A 17,219-nucleotide genomic window follows, 5' to 3' on the forward strand; every position below is an offset into this window, starting at 1 on the left:
CTGCCGGGCGGGCTCGCACTTTGCAGACGCTCCCTTGCGGTGCCTCAGCCTGTCATACGCCCGGGCGTGCGCGCGCGCATTCCCCCCCCCTCCCTCCCCATTCCCCTCCCCTCTCCTCAGCGCCGCGCCGCTCTCCCTCCTCCTCCTCCTCCTCCTCCTCTCTCCGCGCCCGGCACTTTGCAGACGCTCCCTGCGCCCTCCTGCAGGCGGCCCGGCCGCCCCTCAGGCCGCGGGCCCATGGGCGCCGCGCCCCGCCCGCCGCGGGGGGCTGCGCTCGGGCGAGGCGCTGAGGTGAGGCGAGGCGGGAGCGGGGGGCGCCTCACGGCTCCCCTGGGGGGCGGCGGGCGGCTGGGGGAGATGGGGAGGGGGGGACGCGGGGGTCGTGGGGGTGTGAGGGGGGTGAGGGGAGTGAGGGAAGATGGCCCCGGGGGCGTTGGTGGCGCCCGTTGGTTCCCCTCAGGGCGCCCGTTGCCTCCCCTCAGGGCGATGAAGTTCGGGGGCGGCGCCGGGTCGGGGCTGGGCGCCTCGGAGCCGCGGTGAGCCGGGGACGCGCCGTGCCCTTGATGCTGCGGGCTGGGAGCGGTGCCGCTGGGGTGCCCGCTCCGCTTTCCCTTAGCCGCCCGTCCCCACTGGGGCTGTGTCCCGTGTGTCCTCCCCCCCCGCCTCCTCCTCCGGCTGCAGGCTTGCTGCTCGCGGCTCTTCCCAAATAGTTTCACCATTTCGTAAAGGGCTGACAGCCGCTCTCCGGAGGAGGAACCGGTTGGTTGGTGTCGGTCGCTCTTGGAGCCATTTTGCCTGGGGGCACTCGGTCCGGGTTCGGCTGAAGGGGGGATTTGCCTCCTCCTGCCTTCACCTCGCGCAATGGCTGAGTTCTCCAGGAGAAATCGTGCTGGCTGCGGGACCCGCGGTTCACGTAGTGACTGGTGGCTGAGCCAAGCCTAATAGTGGTAAAAAATCCATCACTTTTTCTGGTGTTTTTATTACATATAAGGCAACTTGCAGTGCTGCCTCCTGCTCTGTACCTGTACAGGAGAATATAGGGAATAGTTCAGTCTTAAGCAGAGCGCTATGTGTACTGAAAGGACTGGCTACTCGCCTTAATTTAAGGTGTACAGGCTGTTTTTTCTTTCTTCTATGTAGAATATGGATTTATTTTCCATCAGCAAATAAGGATTAAACAATATACGCGTCCCTTTTCTGGGTGGTAAATCCATCCTGCTGTCTAAGAAGGAGCCAGCTTGTACAGCCTGGACTGAAAAGATGCTGAAAGACCAAGTGGCTGAATACCGAGTGTAAGAAGATCAGGTTGCTTAAGCTCCAGGAACTAAACTGCCTAAAACTTAGGAAGCGGCCAGCAACACTGAGTGCAGATCATCTAAAATCCTTAATCTGCTTCGTGATGTAGAATCGGGCAAAATAATGAGGTGCTCTGCATTCCTGAAACGATTTAGATTAACAGCAATTGCTCTCCAGTTTGTCATCTCCTTCCAACCAAATTCCTTTCCCTTGATTTAAACAAAAAGCAAACAAAAAGTTATATCATCAACTTCTATTCTTGAGGTAATATGAAGGATTTTAGTAGCGCCATTCATTTCAGTCTGAATTTATTTATTTTTTTATTATTTTTACAAGGTTACGTTTCTGGCATTATATTCTGCTGTCATCTAACAGGTTCGCTTCACTATTTTAATAAAATTGGCTTATTGTGCAGTTTTCCTCCCCATCTTGGCTCTCAAATTTTACTAAAATTCAGAGGTTGTTGACGTGAAGTGCCCTGCACTGATGTAGTAACTTGATTATTAGCTGTGTGGTAGGTGTTTTGAAGGCTTTTGTGAACACAGCGTTCACGTTTTGAGCAGGTTGAATGCTAAAGAAGATTACCTTAGTATTTTATGAGAGAATTTGGTTTTATTGTTGTGAAAAGGGACCGATAAGGGAGATAGAGCAGCAAACATTACTTTATGGTTACTTGCTGACATTGACGTAGTCTATAGAGCAGATGGTGGAAAGAAATCTGATATGATAAATATCAAAAAGCCAGGTTCTGGTAGTAGTTTCATTTACGTCATGTTATTCCAAAAGTGCCTGCTGAACTCGCTTGCTTAGCTGCGTTTGGAACCCGAGCAGTGCTCCTGCAGTCACTTGGTAATGAAACGCAGGAGTAGCTGCTGGAGGAGATGAACATGCTGCACAGCGCTAATTAGCTGCGAATCTGATGAGGGGAAGCTCTTCCACGAATCAAGCAGTTCTGCTATTATTGTGTCTTCAATTTAAGAAATTTCTTAAGTGGTTGGAGTGGTACGATGCCGTCCTTTAATCTTCTCTGCTTTTGCAGTTAGTATTTACACGGCTCTGCAATTCATATATTGTAACAGTTAAATAAAAAGCAAAAACCCCTTTTGTCTGTGATGCTTCAGAAGGAAAAGTAGAGTTTTGTATTTGCCTCTGTGTGTATGCACACACATGCAAACCCCTCTGGTTTTCTTGTTTTAGCCTCCTGTTACTGGTATACATTATTGGATCTGTGAAGGCTTCACTGCATCTCACTTGCATTTCTTGAACAGCCTGGATGAGTATGAGGGCATGTAACTTCTGTGAGAAATGAGTTTCATTGTTCAGATCCGGTTCTGGTAGTGGCTTGGTTTCCCTCACTTGTGACCCCATGTGCTTTTGTCAGTTTCTTGTTTTTTTTTTCTTTTTTTTTTTTGTGTGTGTGTGTTGGTAACAGTTACTGTGAGTTACTCCCCAGCCACAGAGGGAAGGAGAGAAAAACTTTCTACCAGTTTTTATTAGTTCTGTGCAAGACTTTAGTTATTGACATAGGAGCTCTATTTGGACAGCGTTTGAGGAGGAACAGCCGTGATTAGAACTAGTGACACCAGTGCTAGCACAACCTCAGATGCGTGGCAGCTGCTTTTGTGACCGTGCAAACTTTCATCAAGGTGGATAGCCTCACTCTTCTGCTCAAGCTTGGGTGATGGTTGAGCTGTCTTGAGACAAAGTGGCAGGGTTTGTTCTCGCCTTGCAACAAAAAGAAGTCTTGTTGGTTTTAATTGGGTGGTTCCTTCAAGGCCACAATGCAGGCACTCAAGCCAGGTTGTTGCTTCTGCCAGGAACTTCTGCTAAAAATGTGGCAGTTCTGTGTACTAGGGAGACCCGAAGGAAGGAATGGAGAAAACAAAATTAGTTCGGGGGACAGGGATTCCCTCTTTGAATGCTCCAAGTAGCACAGTCCATGATTCAAAGTAGCAAAGTCCTTTACACAAGGAAAGCTTAAGTCAATGATGTGATTCATTTGATTTATTATTTATGGTTTGTATGAGCTAAGAATCCTGTGATCCTTGCCCTTCGTTGAGGCTCACAAGGTCCTGTTATTCCTATTAGCTAAGCATATTTCTTCATACATCCCACAGGCATTCCAAACTGTTTAACCTTGATTATTAGTCCAGCTCACTGGTGTTTGTCTTACTGCTTTTTCTTTCCTGATAGAAGACTGTAGTATTTGAAAGCTATCAACCACTTCTTTTGACCTCGTCCTTTAGACAAAAGGGTTTACGTGGGTTATAAGTAGCAGGCAGATTGTTTTAGTGACTTGTTTTTTCCTTACATAAGAAGGAAGGAGATTCGTACTGTTAGGAAAAAAACTGATTTCACTTGTATCAGTTGCTGGCCTTGAATCATGGAGTTTGTTTTGTTTCTTTGTGTCACCGTTTTTTGTTTTGTTTTCCCCATACAGTGTATTGCTTTTGGTTACGCTTCCTGAGAATAGTTTTGTAACTAGAATGTCTTTCTGAAGTCAGAGATTTGAGTGAAGAAGCTTGTTGCTGCTTCCTGTCTGTTGCCTGTTAAGGTTGTATTCCCTGCTTCCCAAAGAGTCAGGTGAGCCACGTGAGCACTCTGACTGTTGCACAGCAGTTTACATGACCTCTTTTGAGGTCCTATCAAAACATTTTCAGATAGCTACTGATGAAGTGGTCATTGAAGGTACAAGCTGCAGTGAATTACAAATCCTGCCATATTCTGTGGTCTGGAGGTTTATTGGATGTGTTACATGTCAAGATATGGACCCTCTGGATTCCAGCCTGTTATGTGATAGTTCTCTTGTCTGAAACGCGTGGGAGTGGAGTGGAGTCACCCACTCCTACAGCTTTGCACTGCTGGAGGTCTTCTGTATGTGTGGATTCACTTAGGCAGTGGTTCTCTTGGGCTTAAAATACTCTCTCTTATCCCTCTCCTCTTTTTTACCTCTCTGTTCTCTCCGTGTGTCTGTTCCCTTGCTGCAAAAATTTGTTCTTTTCTCCTTCCCTCCCCACGGCTGTGTCTGACAGAATGAAAACAAATCTCCATCAGTTGCTTCAGGGCTGTTTTTGGAAGTTGCCCTTGAACTCTGCAGAATGTGGCTGTAATATGCATCCGGTATACCTGGAAGATGATTCCAAGTATTAGGGACCCAATGTAATCAAACTTTCATTTTTCTCTGCTGTTATGACTTATTTTGTTAAAACAACTTCATGGTTTGAGCGTAGATGGTCTATTTGAAACGCTTCATTGGTGGTGTAAAACTTGCCAAGGTGGGATACATGAAGGAGTTACGCGTGTTTTTCTTAACTCGTTTAGTAAATTTGCACCTTTCTGATACGGTATTCATAGCGAAAATAAATCTTTGAACAGATCATTTACTTCTTAAAATGCTTTTATGTAATTTCAACGAGTCTGTCTTGATAGGTTCTGTTCAAGACAGCGTGTGCATTGATTTAATTTTGGATGTTGTAGACAAAGAAGAGTGAAAATGCTAGCGTGAAGTTCCTGTGAAGAAAATTTTCACCATCCCATTCTCTTCTTATTCTATTCTGAAACATGGTGACGTGACTGCCTTAAAAGCAGTGACACTGTTTGCTTGACCTAACTGTAGAGCCCAAGTCCCACACTGCTGCAGTCCACTGTTGTGTGAAGGCTGTTTCTGCGTGACAGAAATGCTTCCACTACTAGGGCTTCTCAGACATTGCTCCAAGTAACGGGAGCCATCAAATAGTTTTCTTTTCCTGAAGTTGGTTTGAACTGCCTATTTCTGCCAAGATGCAATTAAAGCATCATCATCATCCTGTCTGGATGAGTTTTCTTTCTGTTTTGCTTTTGGTATGAATTGTACATTAAAATGAACACACATACATGCACCTTTCCTAAAATGAATCTTGGTGTGTCTTTGTTTACCTGATCTCAGAATTTGAGCCACCTGACAAGGAGTCTTCTCCCTGGAAAAAAAAAAAAAGAGGAATGAAGCAGCCATGTATTTCATGTCTAGAAAAATCCAGAAATACTCTTAACACTGGGACTTTCATACTTGTTTTGCAAATGCCTGTGACAAAGGAGCTTGGCAGCAGTGTTCTCTGTACAAGATAATTTGCTGGAAGCGGATACGAACTTTTCAATGTGATTAACACACTGTAAAACCAAAATCAGGTGAAGAAACAGCTCTGAAACTCCCTCCTGAAACACTGAAAGTCCTGACAAAAATACATTTGGCTAGTGGTAGCCACATGGTGTGTTTAGTGATAATTCTGGCAGGAGGAGGGGCTGTGCCCTGGGCAGTAAGGAGATGTTTAAAACACAAGTAGGCAAGGAGTCCAAGCAAGGTACCTTTTTAGTGCTTGGGCAGAGGACATCTTAGAGGTAGGCTTGCAAGTAAAGAGCATGAGCAGAAAAGGGACTATTTCGCAGTCCATGTACTGGTGGAATTTCAGGTGGAAAGTTAAAATATGTACCTCTGTTGAAGAGGTTGTGGACACAGGTCTATAGAGCTCAGGAAAGAGTCTGGAAAAAAATATTTGGAGGACTGAACAAAATGACTTGTTTGAGAGAGGCTTTTGAAGGGCTCAGCCTGTTTGTCTGTAAGTTTAGTTTCTAGGTTTAGAAATCAGGTGTGAACTTTAAACAGATATAAAGCTAAATTAGAAAAGGAGGTTCCTTCTCTCTCTTTACCGCTCAGACTTCAGCATGGGTTGTGCTGCATATTTGACCGGATAATTACAGCTGCATCATTTCAATCAGTTCCCTGGCACATTGTTTTGCTTTGCAAGTTCTTAACATGAACAGCTCCCCTCCCTGTATTTCCCTTCATGAAATGCAGTTTCTCAAGCGACACTATTGATCCTCCAGGAGCATGGAGAAATGTAGCGTCGCTCTGTTGGCGCTTAAGATCTATATACATGTTAGGTAGTTACGTTTCTTTTACTACAGTGGGGAAAAAAAGCATGTAGGAGGAGAAAGCTTAAGTAGGAAAATACAGTGAAAGCACTTGCAGCTAACGGCTATTTTACTATGCAAAAAATTGACCAGTTCTGAATATTTAGACAAATTTTAAGAGCCTGTGATCAAATTAAATGATTTTTATGGTTATACTTTAAAACAATTGGCTTTTATTTCTAATAGCCATTTTCTTAGATACTAATTGAGTTTATTGGTAAACCAGTTCCAGAAATAATCTTTGCCTCAATATTGTATTCCTCTTTCAAGAGAAGTTACAAATTGTCCTCCTTTCCTGCTAGGTAGTAGTAGTTCTTGTTGGAATACTTCTCCAGATTTTTTTTCTTGAGTAGTTTGGCAGTTACGTTCGAGAAATGGGATAATCAGTAAAACAAGAACTTCTGCGTTCCTTGTAATGATGTAAAAAAATGAAACCGGGTCACACACGTAACAAAGCAAATTGATATGTTAATTCTGAGCCTAGGTCTCAGTGCTTTGAGACTTCTGGGGACGCCTACTGCCCCTGCTTTATGGCACTAGTTGTTCAATATTGTGAAATCTTTGAATTCTCTTTGCTGCCTCTCCTTAGGGCTGTCTGGAGAACCTGATAGGACTATGCATGATTCCTTTTGAGCAGCAGGCTGCAGTGACTCTCACCTCACCAGTTTTATCCAAATTCTCACCAAGTAAGTTAAAGGGGGAGTGAGGAAGATTTTCACACTGGAAAATGACAAAGATTTTGGCCTCGCTGCTGGCTTCCATTGAGGCTTGCTAGCAGCTGAGATGGAGGTTCCCTGGAAGTAGCGCTCACCAACTGATGGTCTGGAAGTTCAGCTCAATCTGTTCAGGATCTGTTGCCACTGGTGGGTCTCCAGTGGTGATTCAGTGTGCCCCTGGCCTGGAGGAAGGGATTTTCATCACACTGCAGCGAGAGGCCAAGTGTAGTGGATGAAGTGCCATCCTGATGTAAAAGGCGTGTTGCCGCTTACTTTAGCTCTCGAGTAGATGCTATTTAAACCTCTGGCTTTGTTTATTGAAACTAGGACAACGAGGCCCGAGTGTGCTCTTAAAGTTTCCTTTGAGGTCTGTAGTGGCTGATTTAAAAATAAAAATCAGCTTGTTACAGGTTTAGCTTCTGTTCAGCTTGTATTAAAGTCCTTGTACCTTGATATGTTTCCTGCCATACTAGCTTTCGTGTGTCCCAGTTCCGTGGCTTGCACGCTGTGTAATGGTACAGAAGAATGCCAATATTGTGTAAGCTACTTAAAACATGTCTAAGAGCACTTCCTTGCGTGCTGAGGTCTTAGTATGCGTGTGGCCACATCTACAGCAAAGAAAGCGGTCAGCCTTATCGAGCAAAAAATGGTCTTTTAAGAAAACCCCACCAGCTGTTCCCTGGCTTCTTCACCTTTTACCTGTGTCAGCTGGGGAAGGAGCTCAGGAGGTGGTAAAGCTGCTGCTGTCAGTGGCAGTGCTGGCTTTGGCTGTTTGAACATCAGTCTAATTTAGAAGACTGGCTTTATTCCTTAAAATTCTGTGTTACTAGGGGGTTAATATGGGTTAAAGCTCCCTCCAGTAGGCCAGGTGGCCCCAGTTTTATTTAAGAAAGTGATGGCCTTTCCCCTTTCCCGAAATGTGCTGTGGAAGTACTATTAACATACATGTTTGTGCCTATTGTAATTAGGACAAAAATATCCTACTCGCTACAAAAACTTCTGATATTCAAATCAGATTTCGTGCTATTGATTTTGGATGTGTGTTATGCAAAGAGGTTTTTTTTTAACGAAGGCAGACTCTTGCCCTTCCACAAGCTACAGAGTATTTTTAAATATGCCACCCACCTCACTCTCTAAATAACTAAAATTTGGCATTTTATTAGAAAGGCTGCTGATGCAGCATTGTATTTTGGCAGAAATTACTCCAGGAACCCTACAGTGCTCAGTATTTCCACCATGCCTATCATATGGGGATCAGGCCTAATTGCTCAGGATAAAAATGTGACCTGTCTATAGAAAAACAGGTGAAGAACATTTCCATTGCTGATTTTGTACTGACCTCCTCTGTCATCCTTGCATTTGACAAATAGAAGAAGAAATTTGTCAAATGGTATTAGCAAACTGTCTTCCTTTTTTTCCCCTTTGCTGCTGTTTTCTCATTTGGCTTGCTGGTGTGGCTGACAGTACTGCTGATGGTTGTCCAGCTATTATTGTGTTAAGGTCTTCATTTCCTAATTTGATATTTAAGAAATTTTTGGATAGTACACCAGTGTTTGAGCTGTAAAACTGATTTAGGAAAAAAATAAACAGGGAGAAGCATTAGAAATTCTCCAGGACATTGTGTAAGAGGTTTCAGGGTTTTGGTTGTACCTTCCTTTTCATCTGGGCTTGTGTCTTTCTCCTTCCTTCCCTGTTTTTGTGTAATTTGAAGCATGATTTCTTTGTCACTGCTACTGAACTGTTGCTATTAGCACTGCCTCCTGTGTTCCACACCTCAAAAAGACTGAGAGGCTAATGGTGTTGTGCTCTCTTTTCATTTGGCATTCAGAAAAAATGCAGGCAACATACGTATTTCTGTTCTGCTCAGCCTGGCTGCTTCTCCACTGGAAGCAGCCTTCAGCTAGAGCATGAAAATTTTAGTGAACGTTACTTTCTATTCAGCTGTTTCTCAATGTTAAGTCAAAACAGTCTTGCATATTGTTTTTTGTTGTCTTTTGCTTGATTGTTGTTTTGTTGTTATTGATGTTAAGCTGGATTTCTGTTGTGTGTGAGAAGTGTTTGAGTGTCCTCTGCAGTGCTCAGAAAGAGGCAAGCTCTTTTTCTCAATACAGACTTCTGATGGCTTTTGTCTGTTTTCCCCAAGCATCTTCTCTTCAAGGCTGTGGTTGCACTGTATGACTTGACATATATCATACACTCAATGTTTATGCTTTACCTTGCATGTTCCTTCCCATCTTCCAGTTCTTTCTCATGTCTTTGTAACCTGTTTCCTTATTAGATATTTTAGAAAATCTTTACTGACCTGGGCTAAAACAGATCTTGTCCTTCCCCATCCAATCAACAAACCTGGATGGATTCTTCATTTGTAAAAATTAAGTAGAAATTCATGAAGTCTGAGAGGTATGGTTGTAGCTATGCAGAATATTTGTGTAGTCAGCTGATAATAGATATGAGATGAACATTTCTATTAGGTTGCCCACCAACTAATTGTCAAACCAGCTGATTTCAAAGATGGCTTGCGTGCCTTTAGAAGGCCAGTGGATCTTTTATCTATTTCTTTGTCACATCCATAACACTTTCACGCAGTTCCTCTTCCTTTTTTTTCTGATGTGGCTTTTTTCAACCAACCTCAAGCAACTGTCTGAAATGATTGAGTCATTTTACTGAAGGTCAGACTCTGCCCATGTTGCACAAGCTTTGAATCTACAGAAAATCAATGTAGCGTGTTGAAGAGGTGAGTGATCATTAAGTGTCCTGTAGTTTGTCTGGATCTGCAGATTTTTTTTTTCCCTGGGGGGTTATTGGCACCAGAATTGACTTCCATATTTTGCTGTTCTAATCACATATCGGGCTTCGTTGCTGCATGGTCAGCCATTGGGATGGGTTGCCCAGGGAGGTGGTGGAGTCACTGTCCCTGGGGGTGTTCAAGGACGTGGTGCTTGGGGACATGATTAGTGGGTGACATTAGTGGTAGGGGGATGGTTGGACCAGGTGATCCTGGAGGGCTTTTCCAACCTTAATGATTCTATGATTCTATTCTGGATGTCTATATAAGCATCTCTTCTAGGCCAGTCATTATATTAAAAAAAAAAACAACAAAAAAAAACAACTGGCTGAGCAGGAGAAACAAATGTGATGTTATGACAATTACAAAGAAAACGTGACCTTACTACTTCAGATTGTCTCAGCGGCCTGTTAGAACATCGGAGAGCTGAGCCAAGCAAGTCATCAAATGAATCTAAATTTCTGAACCTAGCTTTTTAATATCATTTGAAATTTCTTTTCCACAGAAAGCTTACACTTCTTCTATACTTCTTTTGCAAGTGGGCTTTTTTGAGACCCTTTTTGCAGTGATGCTCTCCATTTCGTTGTATACAGATTTTAGGTACCTGATGTGGAACTGAGTGTCATAGCAGCTAGATGCCTGTAACCATGAAGCGGTGTTTCATTTTCATTTTTTAGCTAAGCAGAGAAAAAGTATTTCTAGTTCTAAAGAATCTTACAGAATGATAGGCAGAGAGTCTGGTGGTGGTGAAGCTGTTGTTAAGGAATTGTTGAAGTAACTGGTGGAGTTCGTCTGTCTTTAAGGTAAAGCAAACTTGCATATGGAGAGCAGGAGCAACGTAGTTAATGAAGGAGAGGTTAGGGGTTAAATGAAACCTTACCTATGGGAAAACAAGCTTAGTTGCTGGACTACTGTGAAGATCAGGTATTTTATCAGGTTTAAAGAATAAATGAAAACTGCTCAAAAGCCATATGCTGAAATAACTGTTCGAAATAACTGCTTCTTAAATCCCTGATTATTATTTTATACTAAGTAATGTTACAGGACTACAGAGATGATTTTCAAAGCACTCTTCACAATTAAGCCGTAAGTCATGTGTTGGGTCCAAATCGTGGGGTGCATCTCTTCCCAGCATTAAAACAGCAGCCTAAGCTGGAATAAAGCCTGGAAGCTCTTGAGTGATATGAAGCTGTAGGAAGGAATATCGTAACCTCCTGAAGCACGGAGGGAAATGATAACAAATATATATAGTATAAAGATAAATAATAAATATAGGCTGTCTTTTGTCAGGCTGTTAGTAGGAACAGCTCTTCTCTTTAAGACCAGCCCTAATGAACATGAGTGACTGACATCTGAAGGGTTTTATTTTGCTGCCCCTGATTAGAGGTACTGTTACACTCTGCATTCACATGGCTCAGCTATGGGTTTATGTCTTCTGCAGTGGGCTGCAGGTGGAAGTCAGTAGGCTAAGGTACAAAACGGTAGTAGGATAGCCTGTCTTGGGTCCTTGTGCTTGTAGCTTATAAAGAAAGTGGATTGCTCCGGGTGTTAAAAATGTGCTAAAATGTCTTCAATAGTTTTCTGCAAGTTCTGTCAAATCCTGGCGGTTACCAAGGTAAATCTATATAGCCTGGTTATACAAGGTTTAAAAGAGTAAGGCTTCCTGTATCCACTTAGCCTTTAAAGATGCGTTTGCCAGCACATTCCCCCAGTGAGTAGAAAGGAATGAATATTTTCATAATATTGGAAAATCTGTTCCTCTGTGTCTCTGCCTTATTATCTTCGCTAGCTATGACTAACCCACAAAGAAATCCATTCAGCTGCGGTAGCATCAGTGATGTGGCCTCTTCCCTTCTGCCGCTACTACAGTACTGTTTGAAGACCATTTAAATTCTGCTCAGAGCTCTAGGTGATCTTTTTTGGCAGCCTTACATATGCTTTTACATTAAGTGCTAGGTTGCAATAATTTTTAAAAGGCTTGTCTGAAAGTGGATGTTTTTGTGTGTATTTATAGGTGGTATTTGTCTTAGAGGTGTGGATTTATTTCACACCCTGTGCCTTTAGCTCATTAACAGGACCTTGGTAGTAGGAAGGTTTGTCATACCGGAGTTTTACAACAGTCAGAGAGAATGGATGCTGAACCTGGCCCTGAGGTCCAGAAGAAAATCAGAAAGTAGAAGTAATTCCAGTGGGTTTGCATATTTGATACTGGGTGCCTTTAAGAGCTCATTACCATGTTCTCCACCTAATGTTTAATTAGATATATGGCAAATAAATGTTGTCCTTGCTGCTAATGAAAGTTCCTTTTGAGGCAAGCCTACTACCACTGTATTTGTCCTGGAAAGTCTCCTAGCTTTTTCTTGTTACCTCAAAATACACTTATTTTCTGCACCCCGTATTTTTCCCCCACTGTGACCATTCCAGAGATGAACATTATTGCCTCTTGGATTTCCTTTTGGACTCTGGAAACAGTTTGGTTTAGGACAGTAAAGAGCTTTGTGGAAGTAACACGTCCTGCTGTAGATGTTGCCAGGAGTTTAGAACGCAGCTACAGTGGAAAGATGTTTCCTACGTTATAGCCACAGCAGCTCATCTGCTGTTGATAGCACCACTTGTCACAACCAGAGACATTTTTAGAGCATTTTTTAAGGTTCTGCTAGTTGTGTTTTTTTGTTTTTTAAGCAGTTTCATTTGATTACAATGCTTTAGTTCACAGAAAAGTGTTTTCTAAGAACTGACTTGTGTTCTAAGCACTGTAGGGAGAAAAACCTCAATTTGCCTGTCTGAGAGCGTGCCAAAGAGCTTGCATGGTGAAATTCCTGGTCTAGTGAAATCAAAGAGGAGGGCAACAGGTATAAAACATGCCCATAGATCATATAATCTTTGTATGGTTCAGCCAAGTGCAAAATTAACTCACCAGATTTGTTTCAGTTGCTTCAAATTGATTTGAAAAGGTGGAGAGGGGCAGAATTCCTTACGCTGAAATTGTTCAAGATAACTGCAGTGGGCAGCAGAAGAAAATAACCCTTTGATGTCACTCAGAGTGAAAAACACAAGCTTAAATTCATGTCAAGGCAAATGTAATGCTATTTTGTAGTTGTATAAGGCTGTTTAAAGTGGTTATCAGTGTTGGGGAAAACATGTCTTTATTTTCTAGGCTCTTTTTTTTAACGTACCAAATAAGTGTTTTTTCCTCCTCCCCTTCCCACACTAGAAGGAACACTTTTTCCTCTGGGGACAGAGATAGGATGAAGCTAAATATATCACTTGTCGGCTGTATTCTCCATCACGTTGCTTCAGTGGTTATTATTTGAGTTTTACCTTCAGAGGTTCTGCCTGATATTTGGTGACATGCATAATGAATAGAGACATAGCAATTTAAAATTCATTCTTTATTGCACTTTGGTTTTAGTTTACAAAGTGCTGTAAAAATGAAAGGGACTTTGTAAGCATTAATCCAGGCACTTGGGGAAATTTCACCTCGATTTGTGTGAAGAGGAAAGAAAATGGCATAGGACTCAGCTTGCAAGTTTTTGTTGTTGTTGTTTAGTTTTCTGGTTTCAAATGCTATGTAGGAAGGTGACATTTCTCTTCTTTCAAAGCACCGCCCTTTCCGTGAGGGTGAGGAAGCCGGCTGGGTTTGAAGGCCATGACCTGTGGCCTAGCTGTGCATTTTTGGTTGGTGTTCTTGCTTTCTGAAGCACCAGCTCGAGCAGCCTAAAGGCCAGCCTGAGGAGAGCAATGTACGTCTCCGGAGAAGCAAGCCTGGGAGACAGCGGCTGGAGAAGAGGCTTCAGGTAGAAAGAGTGTGGCTTCTTCAGCAGTCCATTAGTGCTCAGAGGTACAAAAGAAAGTCTAGGTGTATCTAGGTGTGCTGTAGACATTTAAAATGTAGACATCAAAACCTTGTTCCTTTAAGTCTTTTTTGCTGTGCTTTGGGTAACTGAGGAAAGGACTGGAAGGTTCCCTTTCCCATTGGTAATGGGAGCCAAGCAACAATGAGGAATAAGTTTCATTCTGCTGTAAACAGTATTCAAGCTCTGGCTTTGCTTTTGATACTCCTGAATCTCAGAATTGGCATAACCAGTTGCCAGCAACGGCAGCCTTGTCCTGAAAGCCAGGCTTGGAAGTTCTACTGGTTGCGATCATTTACTCTGACTTTCCAGTCTGTAGCTAAATCCTGTTAATCCAGCTTCTAGTTCATCCAGTATTTTATCCTTTGTAGGAGCTGACAGTAAAAATTGCGAGTTCATACTGGAAATGTGTGTTGGCAAATAAACGAGTAGCCATTACAACACACATCACAGGAGCATCTCCTCAAGCTTTATGCACACCCTTTGATCGAAAACTTACTAGGGAGACATGGTGGCAGCATGCTGGCCTGGAGAGGACAACAGAGTGGTAGTAGAAGGTATTCTTGATCTTGATTGAAGGGCAATTTATACTGTCTGAGCTATTCTAATCAAAATAGCCAGACCAGCCAGCTTTGTAGTTCAAATAGCAAATGACTTCTTACCTGCTTTCATTTGACTGAAATGTCTGGGGGACTCTCAGGTTAATTCCTTGGGCAGATGTGAGGAGGCAATGACTTCTGCTTGGAGAAAGAGTTGGGTTTCTGCTGGCAGGGGTGGATCTGGCAGAGGTCACACCTTCCTGGCCCCAGCCTGTCACATCCAGAAATGTAAGCAGGGCATACTGAATCCCATGGTCCTCGTGACTTCCATTCAGCAAATCCGGTAACCATTTTCCTCTTCACTCTCTCCACCGCTTCAACTTCACTGTGATAGCTTCTGCTGCCAAAAAGGGCTGTGGGTAAGCACGTGAGCCTGCTTTCTATTTTCTAAATTATTTTTCCTGATGTTCAGGAAGAGATTAAAAAGTTGCTCATTCTATATTGGGAAGCAGCATTAGGAAGTAAGAACAAAAGATACAAAATCTTGAATGAGTTGCAGGCACTAACGGGTCCTGACTATTTGCTGTGTTGTAGGATACTGGGGGGCGTGGAGAGAGAGGAAGAGATAAAAGCAGGGATTGCTCAGAGCTCAGGGGGCCGGCTCCATCCATGGTCAGCACGGAGCGCGATGCTTTTGAGGCTGCTGCTTGGAATCATTCCCCCAAAGGTAGAGAATGGCCAAGCTGAACAGCTCTTCATTATGAAAAGATACAATTTCTCCTTTTTGTTTTCACCAGCTTGGATACGCACCTGACCCATCTGTCAGACAGCTTGGTTTGCACAACAAGCCGAAAGCTTGTGTAAGAGAGAGGCTCCTTTTGTTTTCGTGATCTGAACAGCTCATCAAGGGATCTGTTGATTTGGCACCGCTCCTCCAAAGGAGGGTGAGGAAATGAGTGGCTGGAGCAGAGGGATGAGGGGCGTGAAACAGGGCTGCCCCTTCTTCCTCCTCTTTTGCCCCACATGCTCCTGATGTTCATTTGAAAACAGCAGATGTGGTAGTCTTGGTAAACCTTTATACCTTGCTAGGTACAAAGGCAGTAACTAAACACTAAGGGGATTCTGTGGCAAAAAAAAAAAAAAGCCAATTTCTCATTTGTTTTGGTTATGTCACCACAGCCTCACTCCTGATGCTGCAGAATGTTTGTATAAAAATGCTTCAAATGTAAGGAACAGCCAGCATTTTTGTTTTGAGGCTGTTGTCAAGAAGGATGCACTTAAAAAGGGCTTCTGACTGAGAATGCCCTGCCACACCTGGGGCAGTGTCAGAGTGCAGTACCAAGCCTATTGACGCTTCCTTTCGTGGGTCACATCTGGGTGCTTTGTGTTTTGGCACACGGTCAAAAACCGATTTAGCCCTTTACAGGGATTAAGCGTTGCTCTCAGACATTGTAACTCAAAAGACTGTGTCCAGTGTGTGGTGTGAAATTAATCAAAAGGAAAGAAAATTAATGACCTGCTGTGGTGCCATCCATCAGGATATCACTCAGCAGGTGTGAAATTAACTTGCCTTGACTGTGGATTAAATTTAACGGCGTGACGTGAAACTACAGAAACCATTTCTGTTATTACTAGGGAGCAAGCAAGCTTTTTTTTTAAAGATTCCAGATTAATGAACTGCTTACGCCATACAGTGGATAGTCCTGTGATCATTTAACAGCATGAATTTAGATTATGTTCCCTAAGAAGATCACGTATTACTGTATCAGTAAAAATTGTTAAAGGCAGGCCACAGAAATGCGTTTTTAATTTCTGTAATTACGGTGCGCCAGATGGTGGGTGCATACTTGTTTCCAGTGTACTATTTCGGCTCAGATATAAGCAGTTGTGATCTTTATTTACAATTAATCAGATTTTAACCTAGGTGATTTGAAATTGCGTTGTGACTATAATGAGTTCCAAAGAAACACACAGAAGAAATGTCTCTGCTGCTTGTTATAGTTGCAAAAAAGCCTTTCTTTTTTTCCAGATCCTAATTCTGAAGATAGCAAAACTACCCACTAACTTTAATTGTCTGCCAACTATTTTGGAATGAATATCTAATATTAGATTATCTACTTAAAGGGCTTGATAAATCATGGTTAGTTTGTTACATATAGAGAGAGAGTTCTTTTGAGAAGTAATAATGAACTCAGTTCACCTACCGAAGGTCGCAACCCTCAGAGTATACACCTGCTGCCAAGGCTTGACTTCTTATCAGCTGCTCTGAAAGAGCAGCACTACAGAGATGTAAAATACATTACAGTTTATCAGCTGCTCAAGATGAATGAGGAAGACGAAGGAAACATACCTCCCAGTTTAAATCTAAAGATTCTGCCAACTATTTTTTTCTGTCCATTCCTGCTTCCTTATGCGCATGCACTTTTTCTCTGCAGTTGCCCCATATTTTTCATGTGGCATTTATTACCAGCGTGAAGGCTCCCTTTGACTTCTGCGTTCTTAGTGGATGTTGGTTGAAAATGCCTTGAACATCCTCCTTTAAAAGGTTCAGTCGCCTCACCTGTTTTAGAACTCCTGATGTTTGTGCCCTCAGCAGAGAAGTAGTCATTTATGTGTGTTTTTTTTCATTCCTTCACACCCTCCTCACCCCTCCCCAAATCAATTCTGACTCCCCATTTCCAAGAATTAAGGAAGCTGCATGTTTGTGATTAGAAAGACTGAGTTGGGACTTGCATGGTACATAAGCAGTTCCTGGAGGATCTGTGCTGCCCTGCAACCTGATTGAAGAGCTCTGTTAAAAAAAAAAAAATAAAAATAAAAATCCTTTTGTTGAACTGCCAGGATATTCTACAAGTTTTGTCTCCTCTTTGAAGAGAAATGTCAGTCTTGGTGCCTGTTTCAGGACGAGGAGTTGAACAAGTGATGGAGGCCTGATGCTTTTTATCTTTATAAGCATTAACAATTCAGGTCAAGCTTTTAACTGAGAATAAAGGCTAGATGATTACTAGAACAGTTATTTCAGCTGGACCTTTGGGCTGTTTTCTTTCCTGCATTAGAGAGTGAAAATCTTGATATGCATGCC

General features: G+C 42.7%; 1 protein-coding gene across 2 annotated transcripts in view; it reads left to right on the plus strand.

Annotated features, from left to right (window-relative positions):
* Positions 1-132: 132 nt before the first annotated feature.
* The window catches only part of MGAT5 (alpha-1,6-mannosylglycoprotein 6-beta-N-acetylglucosaminyltransferase), a 116,169-nt gene continuing 99,082 nt past the window's right edge, over positions 133-17,219 (plus strand). Inside the window, exon 1 of one of the 2 annotated variants that reach the window (XM_027461504.3) lies at positions 133-291. The gene's annotated coding sequence lies outside the window, so the exon portion shown is untranslated. The remainder of the gene's footprint in view (positions 292-17,219) is intronic. The other variant, XM_072040716.1, reaches the window with a different exon arrangement.

This window comes from Anas platyrhynchos, chromosome 7 (genome assembly GCF_047663525.1).
Source record: "Anas platyrhynchos isolate ZD024472 breed Pekin duck chromosome 7, IASCAAS_PekinDuck_T2T, whole genome shotgun sequence".
NCBI lineage: Eukaryota > Metazoa > Chordata > Aves > Anseriformes > Anatidae > Anas > Anas platyrhynchos.